At 46.6% G+C, this 15,713-nt stretch overlaps 1 protein-coding gene across 4 annotated transcripts in view; it reads right to left on the reverse strand.

The window, feature by feature from the left end:
• ttc34 (tetratricopeptide repeat domain 34) overlaps positions 1–5,161 on the reverse strand; it is a 114,356-nt gene extending 109,195 nt beyond the window's left edge. For 2 of the 4 annotated variants that reach the window (XM_078557886.1, XM_078557889.1), the window contains exon 1: positions 4,974–5,161. The gene's annotated coding sequence lies outside the window, so the exon portion shown is untranslated. Of the gene's footprint in view, positions 1–2,603; positions 2,670–4,917 lie in introns of those variants that run through there. The other 2 variants (XM_078557887.1, XM_078557888.1) reach the window with 2 other exon arrangements.
• Between the last annotated feature and the right edge of the window lie 10,552 nt (positions 5,162–15,713).

Consider the following 15,713-nt stretch of genomic DNA (forward strand, 5'->3'; position numbering starts at 1 on the left):
TGACTATCTACTCTGTCCATGGCGCTCATAATTTTGTAAACTTCTATCAAGTCGCCCCTCAATCTCCGTCGCTCTAGTGAGAACAATCCGAGTTTCTCCAACCTCTCCTCATAGCTAATAACCTCCAGACCAGGCAGCATCTTGGTAAACCTCCTCTGCACCCTCTCCAATGCCTCCATATCCTTCTGGTAATGTGGCGACCAGAATTGCACGCAATATTCCAAGTGTGGCCTAACCAAGGTTCTATACAGCTGCAGCATGACTTCCCAGCTTTTATACTCAATACCCCTGCCAATGAAGGCAAGCATGCCATATGCCTTCCTGACTACCTTATCTACCTGTGTTGCCACTTTCAGTGACCTGTGGACCTGTACACCCAAATCCCTCTGCCCGTCGATGCACTCAAGGGTTCTGCCATTTACTGTATAATTCCTGCCTGTATTAGACCTTCCAAAATGCATTACCTCACATTTGTCTGGATTAAACTCCATCTGCCATTTCTCTGCCCAAGTCTCCAACCGATCTATATCCCGTTGTATCCTTTGACAATCCTCTTCACTATCTACAAGTCCTCCAACCTTAGTGTCGTCTGCAAACTTACTAATTAGCCCAGTTACATTTTCCTCCAAATCATTTATGTATACTACAAACAGCAAAGGTCCCAGCACTGATCCCTGCGGAACTCCACTAGTCACAGCTCTCCATTCAGAAAAGCACCCTTCCACTGCTACCCTCTGTCTTCTATGACCAAGCCAATTCTGTATCCATCTTGTCAGCTCACCTCTGATCCCATGCGACTTTACCTTCTGTACCAGTCTGCCATGAGAGACCTTGTCAAAGGCCTTACTGAAATCCATGTATATAACATCCACTGCCCTTCCATCGTCGATCATCTTTGTCACTTCCTCGAAAAACTCGATTAAGTTAGTGAGACACGACCTCCCCTTCACAAAACCATGCTGCCTCTCACTAATACGCCCATTTGCTTCCAAATGGTAGTAAATCCTGTCACGAAGAATCTTCTCCAATAATTTCCCTACCACTGACGTAAGGCTCACCGGCCTGTAATTTCCTGGGTTATCCCTGCTACCCTTCTTAAACAGTGGAACAACATTGGCCATTCTCCAGTCCTCACCTGTAGCAAGTGAGGATACAAAGATTTCTGTCAAGGCTCCAGCAATCTCCTCCCTTGCCTCCCTCAGTACTCTGGTGTAGATCCCATCTGGCCCTGGGGACTTATCCACCTTAATATTCTTCAAGACACCTAACACCTCTTTTTTGATCTCAACATGATCCAGGCTATCTACACACTCTTCCCTAGACAAATCGACCGCTAAGTCCTCTTTGGTGAATACTGATGAGAAGTATTCATTTAGTATCTCTCCCATTTCCTCTGGCTCCACACACAGATTCCCACCTCTGTCCCTGAGTGGGCCTACCCTTTCCCTGGCTACCCTCTTGCTTTATACATATGTATAAAAGGCCTTGGGATTTTCCTTAATCCTGGTTGCCAGTGACTTTTTATCACCCCTTTTAGCCCTCCTGACTCCTTGCTTAAGTTTCTTCCTACTTTCTTTATATTCTCCACGGGCTTCATCTGTTCCCAGCCTTCTAGCCCTTTTCTTTTTGACTAATCTCACAATATCCTTCGTTATCCAAGGTTCCTGAAACTTGCCATGCTTATCCTTCATCCTAGCAGGAACATGCCGGTCCTGAATTCTTATCAACTGACGTTAGAAAGCCCCCCCACATGTCAGTTGTTGATTTGCCCTCAAACATCCGCCTCCAGTCTAGATTCCTCAGTTCCTGCCTAATATTGTTATAATTAGCCTTCTCCCAATTAAGCACCTTAACCCAAGGAAAAATGGACTAGTTAACTCCTGGAACTGCTAAAAGTTACATTGAGGTTATCAGGTGCCAAATTTCTGTTCAGCAAGGTGTACGATTGGGACGAGCAAGTGCCAAGTGGAGATTTCGATGCCATACAATTACGGTAGTTAGTTGGACGGTGGGGAGGTGGTTCTTGAACGAGCATAATAAAAAGTGACGAGGCTGATTGAAACAACCAAATATTTGAATCTATCTTGCAGCTAATCACGCCACCAAACTATCTCAAAATCACTGCGCAATGGATGCTTGGAAGCGTTTGGGGAGTGTTGTTGGTACTTTGTTCAATGCCCTCTTTGTTTATTTGGCTCGACTAGCAGGAGAACGTCTTGTTCTTCAAATTGTAACTCGGGATTTTTAACATCCATTAAAACCAGCTGACAGGGTACCGATTTAAATTAAACTGAAAAAAACCCCAGCATATCTGATAATGCCGCGCCGAAACGTCAGCCTAAATTACGGTGCTCAAATCAGTAGTGTTTAGAATCCACAGCCGTCTAATGTAATGGTTATAGTGCTAAAAAGGAGTTAAGCTGACACTTGGGAGGGTGAAGAGAAAAAAGGAAACTGCAATGACTAAGGCAAGTGTTTGTCCTGCTGCATCACAGTGTCCAAGTTGTCTCCTTTTCACAAGTAGCATAATTCTCTCTCCCTAGTAGAATGATTATTAAAGGAAAGGCATTCAAAATGCTCTTTTCTCTTTCAGTCTCACCAACCTAGGCCTGTCAGCATTTCCAGGAGGCCCCGCTCCGATTTACTGTACACATACTCCATTACAGTCCGTGCCTCGTTACCCATCAGGCTGATCATGTGATGGAACTCGGACCAATTATAGATAGCAAGCCAGTCTTTATCAGCGTTAAAATCAACGCTTCCAACTTATTCCAAACTTTCATCCCCCCGCCCCCATCCAATGTACAACACAGATGCTAAATATTCAACTACATAAGAATAAAATCACATTTGGCTTAAAGTATCAAGTTTGTTCATATGTTGGGACCTAGCGGGTTGAGAGGCTTATGTATAAATATTGAGCTTTGCAGTGAAGGGCATAAACAACGAGGACAAGTAATCTCTCTTCACACTAACATTTTTCATTCCCTGATAACGCAAATATTAGCACTTGAATAGCATTATTCTACAATTTGACGCAGATGCTTGCAAACAAATAATGTTGCCTACTATTAAAAACGGTAACCACCATACCAGCCCATTCACAATCCCGCTACCCCCCTCTTTCGTGTACATAAACCCGTGTTGTGTGTGAATGTACAAAGCCCTTTAGTATCACAGACTCATCCGAGACATCACTGTACAATTTCAACAAGAAAGAGATGGCCATCGGACAGACAGTCCTTGATTTATTTTCCCCTGTAAATGAAAGGATTGTGGAGATGCTTTGCATAATTTGCATTGACTGTTTAAGGGCAGGTTCTATCTTTTGCACTGGGCAGGGTATCAGTTAACAACAGTTAGCTCGCCCATTGAAATCAGAAATTCAAGATTGCTGCTATTCTCAGGAAGCCACGTTGAGTAAATATGAATCCCCTCGAACACAAGAAACTTGAATCAGCTAATTGAAAAGCAAGTAGAGGGTTTGTAATAGATTCACTGCAGAATCTCCCAGGCTTCGTTTTAGAGAAGCTTAGCAAAAAGTCCCTCAATTATTACAATATGGTTAGCAGTTGCATCCACGAGTGTCTATCACATCTTGTATGGGGTTAAGAGATTTTTAAAAGGGGTTTGAAGGAGGAAAGAGAGGTTCGAAAAAGAACATAGTTTTAGAAGAGAATTCAAAAGAGTGAGGGCAGAGAGAGAGGCAAGGATTGGCTAGAGCGGCCTGGAGGACAGGAACATAAACAGATAATGCTGGAAAAATTTAGCAGGTCTGGCAGCATCTGTAAAGAGAGAAAAGAGTCAACGTTTCGAGTCCGTATGACTCTTCTTCAGATCATCCGCAGTGTTTTGCTTTTATCTGGAGGACAGGAAGCCTGGCAGAGATCGGGCTGAATTTTGAGAGGGGACTTGGGAAGAGATGATTAGAGGAAACAAATCTGGGGCTGCTGAAAGGGTTATTGCTCTCAGCAGTAAACCACGGCCTTCGCCAAATCTCGCTTTCGAAGGTGCTATATGCCTATACATCCCTGTTCGTTTTCTGCACTGTTAGCAAACGGCAGAGGTGCTTAATTCTAAAGGGTGATTTGTATTTAGGTGCAGAACTTTGTTGACATAACCCAATATTCTATACTCAAGCTTTCGAGCTATCTAGGCGCCTGTGTGGTAAACTGTCTAATCGGGCTAATTAAGTAGACCCAATTCATATAAAATAGGAGAGATTCCAAATTGGCTCCAAGTCAGGAGCTACTTTGCAGTTCATCCATTTTAATGAGTATTTACAAAAAAAGCACGCATTAGTTCAACATAAAATCTCTTTATAAGCACAGGATTGTTGTCATGTGATTGACAAATCTTAAACTATTGCACAAATTAAATAAGCGGTATTCATGTTCTTAGCAGCATTGTTACAAGAGAGCGGTACTCTTCCGGGGAGATGGGATCAAAGAGTTACTATTTTGACTACCCATTGTGTGGCTCATGGGCAAAGTTTGTAAAATATTTACCAAATTAGACAATGTAAAATATTTGCATTTGGCTGGCTGTCACACATATATATAGAACAGATGGGTATTTAAACACCGGGTGAACGAAATTGCACAATTGCCCTCACAATATGCACAATATCCAGTTGACCTCAAGATGTGTCTATTCAAAGCAGGAGAACTTTATCGGTTTAAAGGGGCAGGCCTGATTTCTCAAAGCTCCAGCTAAACTTGAGTCTAGTAGCCACCCTCCATAAAGCAGAATATTCACCGAATTACAACATTCTGCCTGTTATTCAATTGCTCCCTTGCCTACACTATAACTCCCTTCCACCAATTTACATTCATTATGTCTGGCTAACACGTTTCTCGTTAGAACTTTTTGAATCAATGAATAGTGTGTCAATGGGATTGTTTGGTTTGACGTTACCTGCCTTTGAACAGTGTCTTTTCTGCAGTCCAATTGCTTTTTCAAGAAACACTCACCGCTCTGGAGCAGACCAGCGGAGGGTGTTTAAATTCCATGGACTCGAGGCTTTACTGGAACAGGCTCCGCCTTTATCTTTTAAGCCTCGCTGCGTGCAACGTGTTTTTTTTTAAATTGCGGCCTTCTAACTCGATTCCGGATCTAATCCGATGTCAGGTACCTTGCTGTCGGGGTTTCCCCTGTCCCGTTGTAACCCCTTTCGCTCCGATACATAATTGCAACAAACCAGCTGATCGATTTCAGCACCACGTGTCTCCCGTTGCCACGGCTGCAAACAAACACAAAGCGGCGCTGGCTTTCCTGGCTGTGCCAAGTTCAGCATCTACCATCAGATCCAAACGGAAAAAGATCTTGGTCCCTATAATTAAATAATGACAAATCGTCTTCCTCTACCATTACGTTGACACTTGAAATAAAAGGAAGATTATAGATAAATATTACAGGTAGCACCTTTCACAACTTGAGGACAGCCCACACCACTTTGCAGTCAATGAAATACTTTTAAATATAGTCACTGTTTTAATGTAGAAACATGGGAGCCAGTTTCATACGTCCCACAAACAACAATACTTGGTGTAACAGCCAATCCAGCATTGCACAGGAGTGTCAGGCTATATTTTGTGCTCAAATCCCTGGAGTAAGACATCCCCACAATTTCTTGACTCAAAATCAAGAGCACTATCAACTGAACCACAACTGATGTTGGTTTAAAAATGGGGGGAAAAAAGACTTTTGTTGCGTTTCTCACGGTCTCCTGAAAGTGCTGGCTCATTTGCGCATTGGTTCCATAGAAGTCAAGCTAATGCCATATCTCCAACCTCCCTTTCCTCTCAAGCCCCAGAACGTGTTGTCACCTCCCAAATTTGTGTCCATATTTCCCAGAACTCCACGTTTGAATCCTTCTAATCAAGTTTCCACCCCGCTCCAGTCCCAAAACAGTTTGTATTAAAATCATAAATGATATCTTATGTGACTCTAAGAAGGGTAAGCTATCTCTTTTCATCCTCAAATTGCCTGCAGCCTTAGACAAATTGAACACACCTTACTCCTTCAATGCCTCTGCACCATTTGGACAATGGTGCTGAGAGGAACTGTTTTAACCTGCTTCCATTCTTATCTATATAACCATAGCCAACAAATCAGTTGCAATGGCTTTTCCTCCCACTCCCATCCTAAGGATCTAGCCTTGTCCCCTTCCTATTTCACATCTACATGCTGCCCCTCAGTGACATCATTCAAAAACACAACAGCAGTTTCCATATGTGGGCTCATCACTCACAGCTCTACTGCATCACCACATCTCTTGACCCCTCCACTGTCCCTAAATTGCCAAATGGCTTGACCAATATCCAGTACTGGATGAACAGAAATTTCCTCCAATTAAATTCTGGGAAGACCAAATCTATTTGGTTCCCACCTCAAACTCTATTCCCTCACCATCTACACCATCCCTCTCCCTGGAAACTGTCTGAGGCTGAATCAGACTGTTTGCAACCTTGGAGTCATATTTGACCCGGAGGTGAGCTTCCAATCTCATATCCTTGCCACCATGAAGATTGCTTACTTCCACCTCCATAATGTCACCCATTCTGCCTCAACGCATCTCCTGCTGAAACATTCATCCTTGTCTTTGTTACCTCTATACTTGACAATTCTAAAACATTTCCATATTCTATCCTCTGTAAACTTGAAGTCATCCAAAACTTGCTGCTCATGTCCTAACTCACACTAAGGGTGGAATTTTCCCAGAATTGCACTAAGTGCGCTAGCAAGTGGGTATAATGGAGTCCTACCCGCCAATGAAAATGGCGGGTTTTCATGCCTTATCTTCCCGAGCCCGCCTCACTATATATTCACTCCCGTGAAATACGCTGTTTCCGTGGTGAGCGGGCTCTCATTCGCCCGCTTGCCATCACCCCACTGTTGCATCACACCGGCCGCCATCTTTAAAAAGCAGCCGCCAGCAAGGTGCTCATTGCCACCAGCTCACCACCGCTGCCTGGGAGACATGGCCAACAAAGGCAAAGAAACTTCAGCCCCCCGCTTCAATGATGGGTCCCTCGAGCGACTGCTAGATGCCATGGAGGCCCTCCGGGATGTGCTCTAACCCCGCTCTGGCCACAGGATAGGTAGCAATGTCACCAACCTGGCTTGGGAGGCGATGGTCACCACGATCGCCCTGCAGAGGAGGACAGCCACCCAGTGCCACAAAAGAATGAATGATCTCCTCCGATCTGCCAGGGTAAGTCACTCTTTTCATCACTCCCAACTCACACACCCATTACACATCCACAGGGCCTTCACTCACTGCCAATGCAAGGGACATCACCATTCACTCTTTCACACACACTGTCATCGTCCTCATCCCGTCCATGGAACCACTCAGCACCTACACAGGCCAGGCATACTGATCATCTGGCCCAGCAGGTGTCCTGATACATTTTCCCCATCTCTATCCATGCAGGACAAACTGGCTCAGAACAGGAGGGAAAGGTCGCAGACAGATGGAGGGATGCCAGAAATCAAATTTCTGACAGAATTCAAAAACAGAGCCATCCAGCTGGCCGGCAATGACAGGGACCAATCCTGTGTTGACGGTGAGGTCGGCGCTGCTCTACTAAGTGAGGATCGAGCAGCGCAACATCCATCAGATAACCATGCCGTGAGTGATGTCCTCTTTCACAAGCTACTGCCATGCACTAATTATCTCTCCTTGCTTTTGCAGGCACATCTGCCAAACAGCCGACAGAGTCCATGACCCAGGGCCTCCAATCAAGCCCCAAAGAAACCTCTGGAAAGGAATCTGAAGGCACCCTCCCTGAAGTCCCATCACAGAGCTCACCCACACTCTCCACCAGTGCAGAGACACACACCTCGGTGGGACCTAGCTTTAGAGTACCCTCGGAATCACAATCTGGTGAGTACATCGCACTTTTTGATCCACAGTAGGTGGAGGCAGGGACTTCCTGGGTCCCCGGCACTCGGAGGACAGCTGAAGGCCAGAACGTTGCTGAGTCTGAGTCAGATGACGAGCCTCTGGACTCAGTCATGTCACAGTTGCTGGAGCTGCAAAGGCGAGCTAGGGGACTCCTCAGATTGCAAGGCACTTTGGAGGAGTCCGTCTGTCTTCAGGCTGAGGTGATAGCGCCGGCATTGCAATGTACCAAAGTCAACACTGGCAGGATGGTGGCTGCCATGGAGACCTTGGTCCAGGACGTCACTCCTGCACTGCTGCACGGGCTTAACTCCATCGCTGATGCCATAGCTGGCTTCCAACAGGGCATCCATATGGAGGACAATCCGGGGCCATCTATCCAGGTGACTCTGGGAGTCACCGGCCCATCTGACTCCCCTCTTCCTGTGATCTCTGCAGACCCAGCTTCACAGGCCGAGGAGGGTGCCACTGCCACACAGCAGGACTCCAAAAGCAGGCCGGGGCTCTCCAAGTCTCGGCCCTCCAGAGGACGCCCGCCGAAGTCATCACAGACAGGGCGTCACAGTCAGCAGGCTGCCTCCACCTCTACTGTAGATGTCCGGGGAGCACCTAGACCTGACGGCAGGGTTAGGAAAGTTAGGTAAAAGTAGTTGCACAGCCTGGCCACAGGTGTTGATCATTTGGACATACTGTTCACTATTGTCAACAGACTCCTAAGAATGTCTCCCTGCCTGTGGCTCCTTGTTCTGATGAGTCATATTCATTTCACTCAGATGTGAAACCTTTCTGCACAAGATAAAAGGCAGGTGTCTCAGTCCAGGGCCTCTTCCCTGTGCCCTGTGCAGCCTTCAGGCCACAGTGATGGTCCAGCCTCACACTCCCTGGAAATATTACTGATGTCTGCACCTTGGCAGTGCTGGTCATTGCTGCCAGAATGTAGCGGGCAGGTGCCACAGAGTTCTCTCATACTCTCTGTGTGCTCTCAGCACCTTTAATGTGGGGCTGGCACCCATCACACCAGCATCTACGACCAGTGATGCTGTGCACCAGCTCCTGAAGGGCTGAGGTGGTGAAGGTGGACACAGCATCAGATGCATCTAAAGTTCCATGGCTGCGTGTCTGAGATGGCCCTGATCATGGAGTGCAAACAAGCTGCCCTCGGCCGGACAGGCGTCAGACATTCTGTTGCCATCATCCTCCTGTGATCGAGTGACTATTAGTGCCTCCACTGCATCTCTATGGCAGGGGCATTCTCACAGAGGGTATTGGTGCTGCGATAAGCCAGACTGGAGTCAAACATTCACAACTGTGCTGTGAGGATCTACAGGAACACCTCACTGCATGTTGTCATCATCCTCCACAAATATGGCAGCTATGAGGGCCTCCCGAGTGTGCCTGCCTCGTCTAGCCAGTGCGAGAGCCTCATCACCACCGAGGAGCCTGTAACCCTCATCCCCGTCAGTGTCCTCCTCATCGGAGGAGACATGCAGCTCCTCCACCTCAGCCTCAGCCACCTCCTCACCCTGTTGCAGCACCAGGTTGTAAAGGGCACACCAGACAACGACAATGCATGACACCCTCTGCGGACTGTATTGCAGGGCTCCACCAGACTGGTCCAGGCACTGGAACCGCATCTTTAGCATCCCGGTGGTCTTCTCCACCAAGTTGTGAACTGCAACATGAGCCTCATTATACCGTCGCTCTGCTGCGGTCTGAGGCCGTCGCATGGGTGTCATCAGCCACGGCTGCTGCAGGTAGCCCTTGTCCCCAAGGAGCCAATCCTGCAGCCTCTGTGGACCCTGGAAGACTGCAGGGATCTGCGAGCGACTCAGGATGTAGGCGTCGTGCACACTCCCTGGAAACTGTGCGCACACCTGCAGGATACATTTCTGGTGGTCACATACCAGTTGCATTCCAGTCAGTGGGAGTCCTTGCGTTTGATGAAGTCCAGTGAATTAGTGATGGAGACCTGAGCGCCACATGAGTGCAATCAATCGCACCCTGCACCCGTGGGAATCTCGAGATCAGGGGGAATCCAATAGCCCTTGCATCCTGACTGTCCCAGTCCCCGGCGAAGAGCACAAAGTTGTGTACCATGGAGAAGATGGCATCCGTGACCTCATGGATGCATTTGTGGATGGCGGATTGCGAAATCCCACAGGGGGTCACCTGTGGAGCCCTGAAAGGAGTCACTGGCATAGAAACTGAGCGCCACGGTCACTTTCACAGCCACTGCCTGTGGATGCCCTCCATGTCCCCTTGGCGCCAAGTCCTGCAGTAAGTGGCAGATGTAAGCCACCAGGTCCCTAGACATGCGCAGCCATCGGCAACACTGGTTCTCAGTCATCTGCAGGTATGGCAAGTGGCGCCTATAGACCCTGGTTGTCATTAGACGCCGACCAGCCACGGCTCACTGTCACTCCTGGGCAGTGTGTGTGGGAGCCCCTGCTGCCCCTTCTTCCGGAGGTTGTTGCTCCTGCCTTTGCGCGGCCAGGTGCCTCAGCTGCTCTCTTCTCCGTCTTCTACAGTCTGTAGGCCATCAAGCATACAGCTAGATCCATGATCCTGACATGGTCCTCCTGCAGCATGAAAGAGAGAGAGACGTGGTTATCATGGGTGTACGTAGCACCTTTCCTGGCCCTGTGTGACCGCCCATTAATGCTTCCCAGAGAGTGCTGGTCACCCCTCGGATGGCCAGAGATGAGTGCGCTGCATGGCTGCTCTGTCAGCCTGCGACATGGGGGACACTGGTCCAAACCAGGAGGCTGGGATTGCAAAAGGCTGTGAGTGCCTCCAGCAGTGACTGCTACATGACCAGCATTGGCGAAGAGATTGTACAATGTGTGCAGTCCAACTGCTCCATGGTCCAATAAAGTGGATCTTCTGCACTGTGAAGTCTGTGACGGGGGGGAGGGGTGGGTTAAGGTATGAAGTGCTTGGTGGCCCTTTGGTGCCTCCGCGTTGCTTGCATGGGTGGGCAGGCTAGGAGCCTGACCCCAATCATATCACTGTGGCTGCGCCTGATCTGTTTTAGTTGCAGTGGCATGGTCAGTTTATACAGGGGGTGTCCCTAATGCGTGGCCACTTCCCTCACTTACTCTGCCCCCCAGCTCGATTGCCTGTGTGCGGGATGCAGCACCAGGGCAACACTTGACCCCCCCACCAACCCCCACCTCTCAGCAGTTGCCTCTGAGGCTGGCCCACACTTGACCCCAGACACCCCCCACCCCTCAGCAGTCGCCTGCAGGGCTGGGCAAATGTTTCCCCCACACCCCAGTGCCCCTGAGGCCTGCAAACAATGGGTGAGCTGTGGAGAATGCTGCTGCCCACTCACCTCAGTTCCCCCAAAGCGAAGGCTGCCAAGTGCACGTCACTTGCGTGCTGTTGTGAAACACGTCAGCGTGCATTCCCACCGACGTGGATACGGCGGGGTTCCAAGATCCTGGCAGGATGGCCTTTTAATTATATGCTAATGTATTACAATTTGCTCCCCGCTGACCGATAGCAGGAAAGGCGGCCAGCTGTTGGCGGGCTGAGCAGAAGATCGTGACCTGCCTACACGTTGTTGTGTGAAGCGGGTCCCATCATATTTTCTGCGCATGCCACCTATCACGCCCACTGCCAGCGGGCTCAGAAAATTCCGCCCTGATTCTCCTTCACCCATCACCCATACACTCGCTGACCTATGTTGGCTCCCGGTTAAGCCACGCCTCGATTTTTAAAATTCTCATCCTTGTTTTCAAATTCCTCCACGATCTCTTATCTCCCTCCCTATGTAATCTCCTCCAGCTCACAATCCTCCCAGAAAACTGGGCTCCTCTAATTCTGTCCCCTTGAGCATCCTGATTTTATTCACTCCACCATTGGTGACTTTGCCTTCAGCTACCTAGGCCCTAAGCTCTGGAATTGCCTCCCTAAACCTCTCCCCCTTACTTTTCTCCTTAAAGCCTACATCTTTGACCAATATTTTGGCCACTTGCCCTAATATCTCCCAATGTAGCTCAGTGTCATATTTTATTCTGCAATGCCCCTGTGAAGTGCCTCGGGACATTTTATAAGGCTTTGAATAAGTTGTTGTTGAGGTCACATGGTGACTGATAGTGGACAACTTTACATTCATGCTGTCATCTCCAAAGAAAAGCCCACAGAAAGCAATGCTGATTGCACAAGCCAGCTATAATGCAAGACATTACACACAAAACCTGTTTACTTTCTCTCTATTACAATCCTACGTAACAAGTGCACTTCCTGTCTACAAGCCTTACATCCTGCTACCAAGATTTTTGGCTATGCTTGTTTGTCAACATTTATTGCTGTGAATTGGCATGTTAACATTTTCCTTGCTATGCCAATCACTATTGCAGGTCGTGAGCAGCTAAACGACGCTGTGAAACAAGCTTATCAAGTCTTTCTCCCAACACTGGTACCAAGTTATTTTCACCAAATTATAGACAAGGGCACTAGCAATTTAATAGTAATATACATACATTTAGTCAATTCATAATATTGTAGGCAACATATAATTCTGTGGCTGGAAAGTGGAACCCTTACCTCAATGCTGATCTTAATCTGGCACGAGTTGGTCATGATAAATATTGGCCAGGACACTTGGAGAACTCACCTGCTTGTCTTTGAATAGAGAATGGATCTTCTATGTCTGTCTGAATGGGAAGCAGCAAAATGCTTCATCCAAACATTGGCACTGACAATGCACCCAGTACTGTTCTGGAATGATGGCTTAGATTACATGCTTAAATTTTGGAATGGGAATTGAATCCATAATCTGACTCAGAAGCAGCTGTGTCACACTCACAGGGCACAGTCTGCCAGCATTCACAGTCTAGACTCACACATGAAGTCTAGGCAGTTAGGAAAGAAAAATTCAGACTACGAAGAACATGATTCTTTGAGGAGGATTAGGGAGGGAAGAAGAGGAAAACAAAAATGTTTTCTAAAACATTGACACAAGTGTTATTCCCATAAACCATTTGACAGGTTTTATTGCAATGCTGCTTAAGCTTCTCTGGAATCCATTATGTACATGGAATGTACATTAATATAAGTCTGCTACAATTATGGGACAACCAAGCAAAATACATTTTTGTATTATAAATATCCAAGTATAGCAGAAAGTGAATTTGAAGTTTACAATTTATTGCAAGGACTTACATGACATTAAAATGGAAGAATAACATGACAATAACGTTCTGACCAAAGAACATCGACCTGAAATGTTAACTCTATTTCTCGCTCCATAGATGCTGCCTGACCTGTTGGACATTAACGGCATCTTCTGCTTTTATTTCAGATTTCCAGCATTCACAGAATTATGTTTATGATGTTAAAGGGGCAGTATAACACAGTAAAGGGGCAGTATTCTTCGTGAAATAAGAATGTGGAGCCTGAGCCATTTTATATCATTTGTGTCGCAAGGAGATCAAGCTCCAACTGATGCATTAATACCTTTGTGCCGCAGTGAAATCTTCATAGGTTACTGCATCGTCACATTATTGTCTTTTCAATGAAGACAGTGCCCCATTAACTCGCAGCACTCAGTGGACAGCTGTAAAAAGTTGCACTGTGGCAGATGAGAACAAAATTGTGCTTGGTTGTGATGCCCACCAGATTTTAATAGCCTACCCAAACTCACCACCTAAGCTCACAGAAAACATACCGACATACAAATTAGGAACAGGAGTAGGCCACTCAGCCCTTTGAGCCTGCTCCACAATTCAATGAGATCATGGCTGATCCGATTATAACCTCAACTCCACATTCTCGATAACCTTTCAAGAAGAATAGCTAATTAGTTGAGCTGGGGAAGAATAGCCAATTCCTCCACAAGCATAACCCAACAGGAACTAAGAAACTGGGAAGAGGGAAAAGTTCCAAATGTATAGTGGAAAAAATTATTTTTGTATGATGATGTCATTGCATTACAGGTTACAAACCCTGAAAGAATGGCACAAAAGTCATTTTATTAACATGACAATGTCACTTTAAGGTTACTATTTTGACCAGCATTGTGAGGTAAAGTCAAGATAATAATAGAAAACCATATTGTAATTAGAACAGTTTCTCACTGTGCTCATGCAAATTCAACACTGCAGAGAGCTGCAGTGCAGTCTGGGTTTGCCAGTAACAATTTTCCTATAGTTACAGTTTGGTGAGATTCTTTCAGCATGACAGTAGGTCTCCTATGAGGCTTTCACAAACTTTGTCATACTTCTGTCACCCTGAACCAAACTAACTGTTATTTACTTGGAGCGATTTGCAGTGCAGAAGATTCAGTTGGAGCCAGAGACAAAACCAAACATACAAACAGAGGGTCCTTTAGCTAGGGGAACAGGCAGAGACTGAAAGATCAGCCTTCTCCCAGGCTGTGTCACTGCAGACTTTTGGCCCTCAGTTGCTTTTCTGCATAAAAGCATCCTGAATATCAAACAAATGACACAACTACTTTTGTCTGACTTGAGTTAAAACTTCAGATTTGAACTGTATGATGCAATCTGTCATTTGAATATAAAACGTGTTGTTTGCATTTGAATATTAAAACAGTGATGCAATGAAAATGAAACAGGTGCAAGTCATCGTGGGATTAGGCACGCCTTTTCTAAATAAATCAATTTGCCTCAGTGTCAAACAGAAGTGCTCCATTTATAGAGAGGCACAACTAATAAGGTACCAAATCATAAAACAAAGGAAACCTATGAAGCTAAGTAGTATTTCCAATGTCCAATATACACTGCAGTCGCTGTGGTGTCCACAGGTTGTGGACAGCCTCAAGAGCATCCTATGTTCCTTCTCCAGGGACCTGGGTGCAGACAAGAGACAGATAGCCAGAGCAACCACCCCCACGGACCGTACCGAGCCTGGACTTGCAGATGACCATCTGGTCTACTCCCAGGAGTAAACCTGTGAGGAGGCCCTCCAACTTGCCTGCATGTAGTTGGCAGCCTTGTGGATGTTACTCTGTTACAGCTCCTGTTAATCATTATATTGACCTCACCTTTCTGGGTTATGAGAGTTTACCCATCTGTAACAGAGTAACATCCACAAGGCTGCCAACTACATGCAGGCAAGTTGGAGGACCTCCTCACAGGTTTACTCCTGGGAGTAGACCAGATGGTCATTTGCAAGGTTATGGCATGTGAGTCCACAAGAACTGAAGGACCATTTTTCTCAGATTGGTCCAATAATCTACCCTTCTCCTTACTGTTTTCCTCAATCTTCCCTTGCCAGTCACAAACATTTATATTGTTCACTTTCCTAGTAACTTGATAAATTCATTACTCTTTGGTAAAACAATTGACCTGACATCCCTCTCACTCATAACATTCTCATTTTCAATTGTTTTTCAAAACCTTTGTTATAGCAAAATAAATGCCAATTTCCTTAATATGAACTTGTAAACATCAATTGAGCAATCTTAAAATCACCATTTTTCAAAGTATTAACAATGCTCAGTTACATGTACTGGAATACTTTTACAACCATGGACTGCATTTTGCCAGTGCTATGGTGACTGGTCGGTTGGTGGGAAGGTGGGTAAAATGGCGGGAAAGACATTGGGAAGGCAGCTCAATGCCTTCCTGCTGCCATGGCATATCACAACCGACGGGAACCTCATCAGCAAGCCTGCCCACCGGGCAACCAATTGAGGCAGTGGAATGCCCAAGTAAGGGCCACCTCTCAGCCCTGGTAGCATTTTGCTTGGGTTGGGAGGGCCTGTGGCCACATGGAGAGCCCACCAGGTTAACCCTGGTCTTTTGTAGGTTCCCGGGATGGGGCCCCTCCTTTATGG

This window comes from Cetorhinus maximus, chromosome 15 (assembly GCF_964194155.1).
Source record: "Cetorhinus maximus chromosome 15, sCetMax3.hap1.1, whole genome shotgun sequence".
Lineage (NCBI taxonomy): Eukaryota > Metazoa > Chordata > Chondrichthyes > Lamniformes > Cetorhinidae > Cetorhinus > Cetorhinus maximus.